This window comes from Ammospiza nelsoni, chromosome 1, assembly GCF_027579445.1.
Source record: "Ammospiza nelsoni isolate bAmmNel1 chromosome 1, bAmmNel1.pri, whole genome shotgun sequence".
Classification (NCBI taxonomy): Eukaryota; Metazoa; Chordata; class Aves; order Passeriformes; family Passerellidae; genus Ammospiza; species Ammospiza nelsoni.
In genome coordinates, this window is record NC_080633.1 from 78,291,805 (window position 1) to 78,308,076 (window position 16,272).

Consider the following 16,272-nt stretch of genomic DNA (forward strand, 5'->3'; position numbering starts at 1 on the left):
TCAAGTCTGGCACTGAGTTAGGAGTCTTATTAGCTCTTACTTTGGCTGTTAAGCATCCAATGGTCCACGATAACCCATTAACTTCTTAAAAAAATAAAGTACACTTTTTGATAGTGTGATAGTTTAATTTTTTTACCAAAGTAAAGTAATGACAAAGACAGAACTGTGCTATTTATTTTGTTCACCCATCCATTCCAGCCCAGGAAAAGAAAACTGAACATCTTGGTATATAAAAGGAAATGGTATTTTCATCTCACACTTTAGGATTTCAGCTGCTTCTACAAAGATAAGGAAGGATATTCTCCTTCCCATCTTCTACATTTGAAGCTGTCATGTCAACTTATTCAAATGAGTAGGGGAAGATTAGAAAAATCAGTTCTCATCTTCTTGTGAAGGAAAGGGTGTTCAGCACAGCTGGATAAAGGACCAGGAAATGACATGCAGGTGCTCTGATACATAAACATGTCTGAGACATGGGACTTGTAGTAATATCTCTCACAGTGTCCTCTCAATGAGAGTCTGATCAATAGCTTTGGGGACAGGGAAGAATTTTTCTCCAGCTTAAACATAAGTCAGTCAGAACCATGAAGACTCTTCAGCTTCCACAGAATACGATGGTCTGAATTTGAGTAGACTTCGAAGATCATCTAATTCCAGCCCCCTTTGCTGTGGGCAGGGACACCACACCCAGTTCCTCAGAGCCCCATCTAAACCGACCTTGAACACTTCCAGAGATGGGGATTCCACAACTTCTCTCAAAAACCTGTTCCAGTGCCTCATGACCCTCACAAAAAAAAAAAACCTTCTTCCTAATACCTAATGTCAATCAATCCTCCTTCAGCTAAAGGCCATTTCCTCTTGTCCTATCACTACATGCCCTTGTGAAAAGTCCCTATTCAGTCAATTATAAGCCTGTTTCACTGCAAGATCATGCTGGAGCTGCTCAGTATTTCTTCTTGGGTCTGTCTCATTTAACATATTTGTTACTCTTGCTGATATTGGCAATGTCTGTTTGTCCTCTGCTTTATCTATCATCACAAGCATAAGGCTTCTGAACTGCTCTGGAACATGGAGTTTTATGCTAGACTGGACACAAGCATTGCTTAGGTCAATGAAACACATCCCTAATTGGGTGAACTGTGATTTTCTGTCATCAGCAGGGAGACACATTCACAGCTGTCAAATACCTTTGATCTCTCCCTGGGTATGAAAGTTTCTGCACAAGAGAGAATAAACAGAAAACTGTAAAAAAGTAATTGCAAGACAAGCTGAGCAAGTGGAAAATGGAAGATAGAAGGATGGGTACATGTCATTGAGACCACTATCATTTTGAAGTAGTAGCAGAGAAACATGAAATTTGGCTTATGACTCAGACACGTGTATCCAAAAACACAACAGAGACCAGCAGGAAATAAATATTACTTTATTTTGCCAGCAGGAAAGCAAAATTTGGAAAGTACTCAGTTCTTTGTCAAAGATCAACTCAACACACAGTTCAAGAAAGCTGCTTCTTACTAAAAAATATCAAAATAATATAATCCTTAAAAGGAGTTCAGCAGGAAAGAGACACTTTTTCAAAGCAATGTTTAGTTCTGAATATTTTGTAAACCAAACATGGGCCACCACTTCAATCTGAATAGTGCCTATTCACTCTCTACATTTTACTGCTGTCTCTCACCCTCCCTCAGAGCTGGTATAGTTAGCTTTGGCTGAGATCTTCACAGAGTGCAGATGAGCTTCCAAAGTAAGTTCATATTGAGGTGTCTCTGGTGTCTCATTGGGTAACCAAATGGAAAACCAGCATAAATTTAAAAAAAAATAGAAAAAAAAAAGAAAATAGTTGTTAACTTGAGCCTGAAATAAAACCTTAAATGAGTCTGAAATAAAATCTAAAATGAAACCCACGATGTGTTAATTCAGATCCCAACTGGTAAGAAAATGTCAATTTCTCTCCCTTCTACTGCAGTGAAATAAAATGACACAATGACATCCACTAAGGTGCATATTATATACATACCTCATAAAATGCACCCTGCCTTATTACTTCTTATGAAGTGCCCATTTACTATGAAAGACATCACAGGGAAGAAAAACTCAAGATTTGAAATATGAATTTGATATTCTAGTGAGGGAAATGTTCCTTTTGGCTTCTAAGTTATTATCCACAGAAGAGTAGAAAAAATCTATTAATATGGATGGTTCCTTTCAAACAGTTTTGTACCCTAAAATACTTATTCTTGAAGAAGACTTTAGTAAAGTCTGTGTAAATGACATCCACAGCCTTTCTCTCATCCACTGTGTGGAAGATGTAGGTCATCCAAGGGTGACTGGTAGTGCCAGGTTGATGGTCAGATTAGATGATCTTGAAGGTCTCTTCCAATCTTTATGATTCTGTGATTCTGTGATTGAAAAAGGTCAGGATAGTCAAGCAGCAGCTGCTGCTCATAAACCCATGCCGAGTGTACTTGATCACCTGGCTATCCTGTGTGCCATGCCCTGTGATGCCACGAAGATCATCTGCCACATGGCCCTCTCCAACACAAAGGTCGCTCTGGCAAATCTTGGCTTTTGTTCCAAGTCCCCTGCCATGGCCAGGGATATCTTTCACTACATCAGATTGCTTACAGCTCCATCCAGCCTGACCCAGAAAACCTCCAAAGTAAGAAATTCCCCACTATATCTGGACAATCTCTTCCAGTGTCTCTTCATTCTCATAGCAAAAAACATTCTTCATTATATTCAATTTAAATCTACCTTCTTTCAGTTTAAAACAATTGTGCCTCATGCTATTACTATAGACCCTGGTAAAAAGTCCCTCTTCATTCCCTCTTCATCCTTTTTATAAAGCTCTTTCAAGGTTTGCAATAAGGTCTCCTTGCAGCCCTCACTTCTTCAGGCTGAACGATGGCAGCGCTCTCAGCTTTTCTTCATAAGGTGTTCCATCCTTCTGACTATTTTTGTGGCCTTCCTCTGGATCCATTCCATCAGGCCCGTGTCTTTCCTGTACTGCAGAACTAGATGTAGCAATCCACGTGGGGTCTTACATGAGAACAAAGGGGGAAAATCACCTCCCTTGACCTGCTGTCAACTTTTTTAGATGCAGCCCAGGATACTTTTGGCTTCGTGGGCTGCAAGTCAACACCACGAGCTGATGTCTAATTTTTCATCTACAAATATCCTCAAGTCCTTTCTTCTGCTCTCATCTTTCCTACTGAATCTCAATATAAGGTAAATTTTTATAGCTAGCAGAAAAAAAAGCTACATGAAACATAATACTTTCTAGTCCTTCATTACTTGACAATTCAAAATCACTTAAACTAATTGTCTGCGCATTCTGGAGGAAGACTTGTAAGAAAGAATTACTTTTGAGGCAAAGCTGAATAATATATGCCTGCAAGCCAGGATAACTGACATTTTCTTTAATGTATACCCTTTTGAGAAGAAAGAAAATAAAAATTCATGCACCAGCTTTATTGGAATTAAAAAAGATGAATAAATCAGTTTCTTGTTTATACATCACCTATCATTGAGAAAGATGACACAAAGTACATAGATTTGGTTACATAATAAGATTATTATGTGAATCAGAATAAATACTATTCTGTCTTTCATTCTATATGTGAAACAGTCAGTGATAAAATTACTCTTTCCTCTCTTCTTCAAGTAACATGGCTGTCATACAACATCTGGATCTGGAGAAGCTTCTTTTGAGTCACAAGACTCAACAAAAGGTCATAAGACACTCAGATACCATGATATGATCCACAAACAAAAAAAAAAAGCAGTACTGATATTTATTTATTTATTTATTTTTACACTGTCAAATTAAATAAAATTACCAGTAAATCTGGAATGAGACAAACAAAATACAATGACTTCTAGTTACATAGAGAATATCTATATTAAAAAAAATATATAGGCTTTGTTTTTACCTTTCTTAATTTGTTTTATCTCTCTTGTTTATATCATAACTTAAAAACATCAATAATTAATATAAATTCTTATATTTATTCACATGTATTATACATGTATTCACATGACAAAGAATTTTTTTTGCTCCATGAGATGGTATTCATAAAAAAACCTTCTGCTTCCTTGCTGTTTGAATTGCTTTATTATCTAACCAAAGACACAGCAAATTAATGAAAATAATTTGCTTAAGCCCTTGTTGCTTTATTTTTCTCTTTGCTTTTACAAAAGATGAGATGAAATATCAATTAATAAATCAGAGACTAGCAAAATAAGATTTTACTATTAATTTTAGAATGGCATCATGCATATTTTAGCACGTTTTACATTTTATGATCAATCTTTATTGTTGAAGAAGTTCTATTAAAAATGCCTACAGATGGCTGCAGCTTTAGCATCAAAACATGCCTAATTTAGAACAAATTTGTATCGAATACTTGAACTTACAGAAAAATATTTGAATGGTGAAACCTTTTATAGGCTCTTTTGGTGAGAATTTGTAATAAATTCAAATAGAGAAATAAAAAATTTTGCACTGACAGATGAGACAACACAAGAAGAAAAAGCAATTTAAGTCCCTTAACAGTGATAAAACACAGTGATAGTGACAATGTTCCAATGTGAGGAACAAACTAGATATGAGGTACTATATTAATAATCCTGGGTGTCAACAAGTACCTAAAGTTATGAGATGAGAATAAGTTTGTGATTGCATTTTTTTAATATAATGAAACATAAGCACTCATGTCAATAAGATTTCTTTGTATTGGTTTGTTCACATAGTGTGTAGTAATAACTAAATATGAGCATCTTAAATACCATATTTTTAGAGTAATAAATTACATAATGTTTTCCATTTGATATGAAATAGCAATGGAACAATGAAACAGAAGTATGTATTTTTCTAGAGAAAAAAACTCTGAAAAAATATAAACCTGAATAACTCAAATTGAGAAGAGTTACATGGATAGGTTGGATGAAAAAAAGGCATAATCAGTCATATTTTTGAAAATGTAAAAATATCCCCCATGTTTTTGCCCCCATTGCAAGCCAATTTCCTGTCTTTTTCTGCCTGGCTAGTTAGAAGAAACTGTTAGTATTGCTAGTCTTGGAAGAATTTAGTCAATATTTGACACCTTCCTGGAATAGTTTATAAAATGTGAGAAGGTACTAATCGGTGGGGATAACCTCTTTGCAAGTGGCAGTTTTCGGTATTAAGGGGGAGTGAAGTAAAGGCAGCACAGAGAAATGATTCCCTGAGTACTCACAAACACTAAACAGAACCAGCTTTCCTACTCAGAAATCCCCAGGTTTTATGCTGCATAATCCTCCAAACTCATAAAACGTTCTCATGGTGATGCCTAGAGGTGCATATCCTGGCTTTCTGGTGGATTTTATTGCTGCTAACATTAACTCTTAGGCTTTAAGTTAAAATTAACTAGGATCTATTTTACCTTTTAACGTCTTAGTGTGAAGTCTGCAAATTTCCGTTAGAGAAAGCAAAGGATTTGTGACAACTCAAAGTAACTTCCAGGTTATGGAATGACATGCATGAGAAAAATCCCACTGCCTTTTCACTCTCCACCTACCAGGAAGAGGGCTGTGCAAGCAGCTAGAAACTGATAATATAATAAGCCTGCAAAGTATTTATGTGATCATGCCTGTAAACTACCAGAGACAAAGCTTTTATTGATGCTGAACTTTGCAGTGACAGAAAAATGTCTAATTGCTCTTCTTCCTTATAACCTGGAGATATGCGCCTGGCAATATTTCCTTCTCTAACAAGGTACTAACATACTTTCACATCCAAGACAGGATTTTCAATATAAGCACTAAACTGAGCAAACAGTAAGAATTCATTCTGAGGCAATTAGCCATGATTTGCCATAATATTCTGGGCACTTGCTGAAGGAAGGTTGGCAGCAGAGGTTCCAGTGAAGCAAGGTGTTACACTCAGGGACTCTGAAGAAATTTTCAGAGGAAAATATTGGCTGTACTTTAAAGATCACAAATGCCCAGAGGTGCTCTGCACCCTTGCAGTTAAGAGCCTTCACTGTCCATCTGCCACTTCACCTACTCTTTTGATTGCAGAAGGCAGATTAATATGTGGATAAAGTAAATAAACCAACATTACAAGACAATTTTACCTTTTCTCAGCTGGCAGATGATATGGAAAACAGTCACGTAAGGATGTTGCTGTTGAAAGCAGGCATATTAAAACTCAGGATGTGCTGCACTCTCCAGATTTATGGTCCAGAGAGTGTTTAGAGCTGCACTCAGTGCTTCAGCTGCACACAAAGCAAAACGAATTAGAAGAGCTGTGAGAGACTCAGCTGTACTTGAGCAAGGCATGCCTCACTCCAGTGTAGGTCAGTTCACCAGAGATATGTTGTGTGCGTGCTACAGGGACTGCCAGGAACCTAATGAGTACCATGACAGTAATGTTTCAGGAAAGTCAAAGACTGTACATCACAAAGAGTTCCCCATTTGAGAACAAAGCTTCAGCTCTGCAAATAAGTGGTGAGAAATAGGGGCACAGAAGGAGTGTAGGACAGGTACTTGGACATATTCTATGGTAGCTGGTTGTCTATGGAGCTCCTGAAATGAGCAAGAGGTAGGTGGTGAAGCCAAGATACTGTTACTGATAAGCTAGGGAATCATTTAATGTGTAATCAAAACAAGTTCACCAAAGAAAAATGCATTTAGGATTAAAAATATTGCAAGTACATTTTCCACATCTATCTGAGTTGCAAATATCAGCCAGGGCTGAAAGAAATAAATGACGTCTTAAGAGACTCCTAAAGCAACATCTTAGAGCTATTTGGAACAAGAAAGAGCTAGTTCATATTACGTCAGAGATTATCTCTTCTTGCAGAATGTCTAAAATAACATACAGAAACCAGTCCTAAATAAAATCAAAACAATGTTAAATTCTTAACCAATGAAATGGAGGATTAAGGTTAGCTTAGCTGTTGAGCTTTTGTATTTCTAAGGAATGTCCAAATGCCTGCTCCCATTTTCTGTAGGTAAAACAACACAGATGAACAGGAACTGTAATAATTTCAAATATACATAGGCTCTTAAAACATAATGCATTAATCTTACACCTTGCTTCATGATATCCCATATTAATATATTTCTGTAGTTTATCTATTCAGGCTATCAAATATCAAATTTAAGCAGTCTGTGTGTGGCACACTGAAAACCAAATGTGTGAGAAAGAAGCAAAGATGGCTTGCTGCAGTCTATTCTGAAAAGAAGTTCAGAATTCAGATTTCCAGTTTCTTGCTGTGAAAGTGAAGGAAAACATAGCCATATACTTCTGTAATGTTTCTTCCATCAATCTATCACAACCACAAATCTGTTATAAAAACCAAGTAGAAATTCACAGTTTACGGGCAGCTTCCTCTGCCAGTGAAAGGAACTAATTCCACTAGTGAAGGCTTAAGCCATTTGCTCAGGAAGCATACTGGGTTTAATGTTGTTATTCTGATGCCTTACAGTCCATTAAGGCATGAATGATACAGCTTTTTATAGTTCTTGTGTGGTTTGTCAGGGCAGAGGTTCTGTATACTGGAAGAGTGGCCACTACATAGATAATGTGAGCTCAGATTTTTAAATTCATTGCTGTTCTCACCAACTCTAAATATCTGGCATGCAACCTAAAGTTGTGAATCACAGTTGAGAAGGCTGAAGTACTAAGGAAGGACAATAAAATAATAGGTACCACAGCTTTTTCAGAACAGTGAACACAATAGATCATTAGAGTATGATTTTAAGTATCACCTTGAAGAACACTTTGTTTGTTCACATCCTATAACAACACCTTTCAGCTGCTATGCCACCTGTCCAGCTAACTGCTTTCAAAGCTGTATTTATAAAGCATTAAATATATACAAGGCTTTATTATCACAATAGTTTGAAAACACATGAGCAGACAGCAGGCACACAAGAATGTGTCTGGAATACTCTCACACATGCTGTATTTATACACACACAGGTGACAAACAAAAACACACAGAGGCATGCATTTTATTTCTAGAAATATTTTTTCAAACCCATGCAAAAAAAAAAGGTCTTATTATTTTGTACATCTGGCATATGCATTGTCCCTCATGAATAAATATGCAATTATAGAAAAATCCAAGTGTCACATCATATGTTATTAAGATTTTTTTTTATTTTAATGAGTAAAAATGAATAGCTATTGTTGTTGAAATGGATTTATAATTGAAATACTGTCTGCTCATCTGCATACCAGTAAAGATGACAATGCAAACAAACAATGTAAACATTCTTTCATTTATTTCTTTTAAATGCAGGAATTGTACAATACTTTCCACTTGATTTCAGATTTGACAGCTGCATGGCTGAAGAGCTTCAGATATTTTATCCTCTTTTCTAATCAATTTTAATTTTCGACACAACTACTTGGCATTCAACCAATGAAAAATGTTAATTCTATAAAAGAGAAAGAGTGAAAGTAATTAATTATGGACAGTGAAAGTTATATGTGCTATGTCCCCGAAAGGAATTTTTATGAAATTTTTAAGTCAAGTTTGCCATTGTGAGAAGTGCACAATGTGAAGAGTTCACTTTTTGTATATTTATGTATATTAACTCAGTGACAACTAATGGAAAAAAAATAGTGCACTACTCTTAAAATAAATTGTAAATACAAAACAACAAAAAACCCCATAACAGTAACTCAGAAAATTAACAAGGAATTTCAAAAGTTTGTTAACTAATGGGATCTCATTGATGATCTTTCTCACATGATTTAATTCTTTTCTCACAATTTTTATGTCATTTATCATTGAAAAGAATAACTGAGACATTTTATTTTACCCTAAAACATGATGTCAGACTTCTGCAAAAGTTATGCAGAAAAACATGTCCAAAGCATAGGCTCACTACTTGTACACACAATACTTTCTAGTATCTTGTTCTCACTCCTAATAAAGCATAAGCCTTAACCTTCTCCTTGACAGATTTTAAATTTAAAACCTCCTGCTTCACATCAAGGCTATCAGTCAGCCTTAAAATTCTACTGCTCATCATAAACCATATGAATAGCTGTGTTCTCATTTCTTATGTCAACAGAAACCTTCCCTTGAATCTCAAGCCTTGAACCAAATCTGAGAACAACATTTATTTTGCTTCTTATGCCCACTCTCAGAATCATTTCTCTAGTCGATAGGCTTCTGAGCAGTGCTTTGGCAGTAATACCTCTAACAGACCAGCCAGAAGTGTCCCTTCTAAAAATGCCTCCTGATCTGATCACCAGTATTAATCAAGATTACTCGCAATAAATCCTGCTATCCACATTAAAATCAAGAATTGCATAGCCTTATATTCCTAAGAAAGTTTAACAGTATTTAAAATGTGCAAGTAGAAATGCACATTTGACATACAAGAACTGATTCCAGCCCTACCTGAAGTGTGATCCTGATTTTCTTCTTTACTTAATTGCATAAGCTATTCCTGGGAAGATTCCTGTACCCTTGAAAACCTTTCTTCTGGATAATGAATTCCAAGATCAGTGAATTCTTTCTTCCAGTATTCTAATGCATTAACAAAATTTCTCCTAGTACTTCACGTATGTAAAATTCCAAGGAAGTCTCTATTAAATGTAGTCATTTGCCAATAATTTAAGAGGACTGGCCTATCTTAAATAATAAAAAATAACATAAGTTCGATGGGAGCAGATAACAAGGAAGGTGCCCATTCCCACTGGTTTCACCATGTCAAATTCTATTCTAAATAAAATAACCAAAAATTTATATGGAAATAGAAGACAGATGAGAAAAGACCACACTTTCAACTAATCCTTCTAGTTGCATAGTTTGATCAGCAACTTTGCTCAGCAGAAGGAGGGGAGGTAAGATGAGATGAGCAAATGAATTGCTTTTCACTTTCTTTAGTCACCCTTATTTGATGCTGCTTGCAACATGGCAGATGGTGCTGCCACTTCCTCTCTCCATTTTCTGTCTGATGATTTGCACAGAGAATAGCACATTCCAGAAAGCTTTGATTTTATTAATCACAGTGGAAGCAGCTCTTAAACTTCCTGTGATATATCCATGTTGACTCAAGCATTTCAAAACAGAAATTCAGCTTTTCAATAGTGGAGTCAGACAATGCACCCTTTGAAAAAGATTCAGCTTTATTTAGAAGAAGGGAAATTTATTGTTAAGGGAATAGGAATATCAATTAGGAAAAAAAAAGAAAGGCAAGGCAACATGTATCCATACCTTTATGTGTATCCAATCTAGAGTATCCTCATTCTATTATTTCAGCTGTGCAAGCAACCTGAAAGAAGAGCAGACTTAAAAAAACTGAAGCAAATTTTAATTCAAAATATATCATTTTACAAAGTCCTTCTGATGCAGCTTAAATGCAGCTTCCAACAAAATCATCACAGAAATTTTGTCTTTACTTTCTTTTTTAACTTGACTTTAAAATGCCATATTAAATATATCTGCTTGCTGATTTGCCAGAGGATTCACACTTGCTGTCTATTTTTTTTCATTTCCTTCTATGTAAAATGAAAAAAGAAATAATAAAAGGGAAAGAAACATTACATATATAAAAAGACAATGTGCTTCACAGAGGAAATATGTTATTGTTCACTTTGTTATGTTCCAAAACCAAGTTTTATTCTTGCTATTTCTAATCTGAGCTTTGGTTTAGTGAATGACTTTTCTATTTTGTGCCCCTGACTCTCCCTTGTAGGAATAGGAATTCTTACTACAGCCAACCAACTTTCATGACAAGAAAAAAATCCAGTAAAGTAATACAGAGTTATAACTCACAAACTGAGTCAGCCAAATTAGGTTTTTGCACTACATACAGAGATAAATGCACTGGTACTATATTTGGAATATAAAATAAAAAAAAAAAAGCAAAAGTAAGATACAGAAACTTTTCATTATCATCTACCTGGAAGAACTATATTGCATGCCAAGATCAACAAGTAGAATTATCATGTTGAATAAAACAAGAAGATTGTTAACTATTAAAGAGGTTAATAAATCTGCAATCCTGCAACGTGAGGAAACAATTATTTTTGTGTTCAATTTATTAGGTCTTCAGGGATATGAATCTGACTTATTGCTGTATGTACTTTTGTAGGGCAAGAAAATTACATTTTCAGTCTAGTGTGATACCTCCTAGGTATTTTTCCCAGGAATGAAAGCCAGTGTTTTTTTAAATTTTCTTATCCTATGCATCTGAAAAGAAACACTAAAATCTAATCACTTTAACATTTTGGAAAGATAGCATTTGATATAAAACTACACACCTAAATCAATCTTTATCACTTCTTATAAGAAAGGCAGACTGTCATGTCTTGATGATGAATTCCATATTTAATTAAAACTATGAATGTTGCAAAAATCTAAACCACAAGCTACAAATTCTAGATGTATGCTGTTGAAAAAAAAAATATAAGCTGAAAAAGAAAAGTGTGCTACTCATAGAAAAAGATGGGGTTTTACAGCATTCTAAAATTTAGAATGCATTTAATTGAGGAAAAAAAAAAAAAAAGAAGTCTTCCTTTTCATCCCATTTGCAGTAACTCCTAACAGGCTATTTTTTCCCTCAGAATTGAAAATGGTGATAGTTATTTTACAACTATATCAGAACTCAGCACAAAATTTAGGAAGCAGACACCCACTAGCTATGTCTAACTAACATTAGAGACAAGGACAATTTTTTAATTTTTTATTTGCTTAAGAGTTAAGATTTTATGGAGAAATCTTCATGCCATCGATTCCAATCTCTCTTTTTTAATGTAATAATTTTATGATTTTTCTTTTTCCCATGGTAATGATTTAATGTACATAATGAAATAGCCAGCTGAAAAGAAAATTTGATGTCTGCTTAAACATCAGAAAGAGGTGGAGTGGATCACACCACAGTTCACTTAAACATCTAAAAGTTAGACTAAGACAGATTATCCCAGTGCTTTCTTTAATGACACCTGGGAGGAAAGATTCCTCCACTGTATTTCTTCTTATATATCTTAGATGTTAAAATAAGGCAAGCCAGGATTAAGAGCAGCTCAATTTCACACTACTGAAAACATAGAGAGGCAAAAGCAACTTACTGAGACTCAGCACAACTTACTTTAGAAACCTAAATATAGTGACGAATGTCTCTTTTCTTCATTATATCAGTTTTTCTAAGTATAGAAATGAAGTTGGTAACAATTTCTGTCTTGTTTCAAGGCTGTGTTCCTATTCACTGCATTTATTTTCATTAAAAATGGAAATCTATAAGGCTAATTAGAGAAAAGTTATTCTGTTCTTATGTTTAAAGAAAATAGCATGTTATGTGTGCCACAATCACCACAGTTTTAAAACAGTGTGTTTGCTCTACCCCAGACAATTCAACCTTCATCTATCAAATATACTCCACACGTTTGCTTTCCTATCTAAGTCTTTGCTTCTGTGTCTTTATTCATTTATCCTCCTTCTCCCCAAACCTGCAGTTTGGCACAGGCAGCACTGTGGTTCCTCATCTCTGTTTTTGAGATACTTGTCGTGAAAAAGAAAGTAAGGAACTGAGAAACTGACTCATCAATTTAAAATGAGCCAACTTGCTTAAAAAGAAAAAACCCAAAACAAAGAGGGCTGATGATGAGACGTCTCTTTCTTCTTTCTTTCTGTTCTGTGCAAGATCCTCCTGAGAATGAGAGAAGAGACATTCTCCTTCTTCTTCCAGTAGTCTTGACTGATTGATTCCCCATTTGCAGGTTGCCCTAGGGAGGTCATTGTTCATAAATGCTTTCTCCTCTAGTAATATAAATCAGCAACCTCATTACGCTTGTTGAAAATTTAGGTTTCAAATGTAGAAACTGTGGTAACTTAACACAGTGTACTTACTCCATTCCAGAGGAATGTTTCCCATTTTAATTGTATGACACCCACAGCAAAAAGGGAAAAAGAGTTCTCCTTCGAGAATAAAACCCAGAAAGTTACTGGACAGTGACAAAGGTGAATGAAACCTGAGATTAGAGAGAAAATTTATTTAAACTGTCTATTCCCTTCTCCCAAGTTTTGATTTAGGAGTTAAGTGGAGGTTGTGACAGAGAAATTATAGCTACTTGTAAAATCTATAATGAATGAAACTCCAGACATATCTTTGACACTATCATACATGAGAATATATTCAGACGTTGCATCTTTTTATGCTTTTTGGGAGAAGTGCTGCAAATAATGGTGAGCCATGCTTTCTATTGCATACAGGAGGAATATTACAATTATGCATAAAGTGCAACTCTTAAGCAACTAGTAGTGAGAAATGTTCATTGACAATTTCAGCAACTTTGTCACAAACAATTATTCAAGGAAATTTCCCCCACACTTGATAACCTTTAAAATGAGTGACTTAAATATAACTACTCTGTGCTCATTCACCTGGATGAACATTACGCAGGAGAATTATTACATCCAAGACTTGGAAAATTCAGCTATAATTGAGAAGTCCTTGAAAACACTTGAGATTATAAAAAAGATTCAGCTTATATATATAGTTTATATATAGTTAGCATAGTCAAAAATCATTAAAAAATTATTTGGAAACATGCCAAAAAAAGAGAAAAAATGTTATGCATTCAATGCCAAGAAAAAAATCTACAAACACTTAGCATTAAACCAATATTGATAAAGGACTAGGTTTCTTGAGGAGATAAAAACATGAATGATATGTCACTGCAGTGGATGTGTAAAGAATGGATAGATAAAATATATTGTTAACAAGGAATGATGAAACTATGTGTAGTGGAACCATCCAAAGTGGATTTGTTGGTGAAAAAAATAATTGCTATTACTAAAACATGGCAACATTAATTTGAATTGTGTTCCTTTCTCATTTCATGTATTCTATTGGCCCCAGTTACAGACATATTCATTATATCAGATGAGGGAAAGTGTAACAGATATCTCCTTGCTTTGTCACTTCACAGTACTCATGTTTTTATGGTGAAAGGGATTGCATGGGGAAGACTTGTATCATAGTGCACAGAAAATGGTATGAAATCCTTTTTTCTAACCATTGACAACTGACTCCCAGCATGGCTTGAGACTGGAAGGTCAGCAGTGTGCCAGGTTTATCCCTGAGAACCAGAGGGCTTGAGATCAACTTCATCCTGAACATCAAGATGATGTTGTCCCAGAAATGTTTCATTATGAAAACCATGAGCTCTTTACTGCCCAGTTTGGCTTTTCTCCAATATATCTGCAAAGCATGACTATTCAGATTTGTTACTTGTCATTCCGTTACACACTATTTCACTGTCTCTCCACCTTTCTGCTCTCAGTTTCTCCTTTTTTCATACTGCACTAATGGCTAAGCCTCTAATAGTTCACCTTGGAAGAAAATCTCTTGGGTGAATACTGTAAAAAATCAGTGTCTTAATCCTGATGGCCCCATACAGAGCAAAGCAGATCTCCAGCAAGAACTGTAAGCACTGTTTGGTTGCTGAAGTCAGCATGGTGCTAGGACAATACAAGCAGAAAAAAAAAAAAAAAAGGGCAAAAATAACGGAGCTGTTAATATTTTCAGAATACCACCCCTCCCTGTCAACCATCCCCCCAAACCCATCCCACAAATACAACCCCACTCCCAAAACACCCCCAAACAAGCAAGAATAGCTCACACCCTCCCCACAGTTGTTTATGTTCTGTTTTGGTCTCTTTTTATAACCCATAAGCACCAAATAATGATTCAATAATTCGTTGCCTTTTTCCACTTTTTTGTGGTATATTTAGTTAAAGGATCTCCAGAGGTTCCTTCCAGCCTCAGTCATCCCTCTGTGTTGTTTTGGGAGAAAAAAGGTAGAGGAATTGGGATTGAAGAAATGAAACTCAGCACGGGAAAAAATGGAGGTTGGGGGGAAAAGGTGTTTTGCACCATCTGACTCTATTTCAGTTGTCAATAAATTAAATCAATTTTGTTTGAGTAAATCAAATTTTAGCAAGTTGACCCTGTTTTCCCCATGACAATTGCTAAATGATCTTCCTGTGTTCATCCTGTTCCGTGCATGTGCTCCTGTGAAGAAGTGACTGGGTGGGCATTTGGCTGCTAGCCAGGACTGAACCACCACTCCAGAAGGACCATGCCCACGCTCAGCACACAGGGAGAGGCAAAAGATGCTGAGTTCCATCAACCTGAAAGACTTCAAAGGAAACAGCAATGTTTGCAGCCCTAATAAAGACATCAATAAGAGCTTTGGCAACTCAGATGAATCTCCTGGAAATGCAATGCACAACACTGAAATAAAAAAAAATTTTTTTCTCAATCCATAACACAAACTGGGTTAATAATTAAATTGAAAAATAGACCTGAATTAATCATTTTCAATACAATCAACAAGAGCCACAACCAGTTATTTTCTTATATGGATTAGCACTCTTTCCTTGGACCTCTTTGCTTCTCCTCCTGGTGAAACTGTTCTGTGTGACTCTTACTTCCTGCACCTATGAAGTTATACCTTCTATTTTTGGAATGTGTAATCCCATATTTGAAACCTTTCCAAACAAAATACTTCAGATACTTTTCTTCCTTTTGTTACTTCTCTACTAGTTATGAGTTGACTGAATCTAGCCATTTGGGCAACATTTGTGAAAAAATTATTTACTTAAAAAGAAATAATATGTATTATCATTTATTTAAAAACGCACATTAAATCCAAACACAACACTTATTTTTTTATAAGAGGAATTTCAAGCCTCTGGTTTCTTTGGAACAGACCAATACAAATGAAAAAGTTGCTGAGAATATCTGCTGAAAACATACGTCTCACTGTGAAAGATAAAAAAGCTTAGAAAAAGGCCACCCAGGAAAGGGTTTAAATGGCTGATTCCTTGTCCTTAAGAAACAGATGAATGAAAACAGGAGAACCACATTTCCCTGGAAACAGAAGCTTGTTTGTTTCTCTCTTAGAAGAAGAACATTAGAAACATACATGAGTCACAGATATGAAAAATGGATGAAAAAAAATGTATGAAAGTGCCTAGGACACATCACTATCGAGCAGCTGAACACTGAAATCACAGGATACTGTTTCTCATATAAATCATGTGTAACAGAGGACTATAAAAGTATAATAAATTGGAGAAAGAAGAAGAAATATGGAAAAATATATCTAGAGAAAACATAGCTGCCTCATTTAAGTTCTGAATAATTAATTATCTTTTGGCTAAAGCTCACATTTTTTCTATTCCTCTGAAACACTGCGAGGGTTTTTTAAGTGTCACAGTCAAGTATATTACATTTTGAACTAAATTATTATTCAAA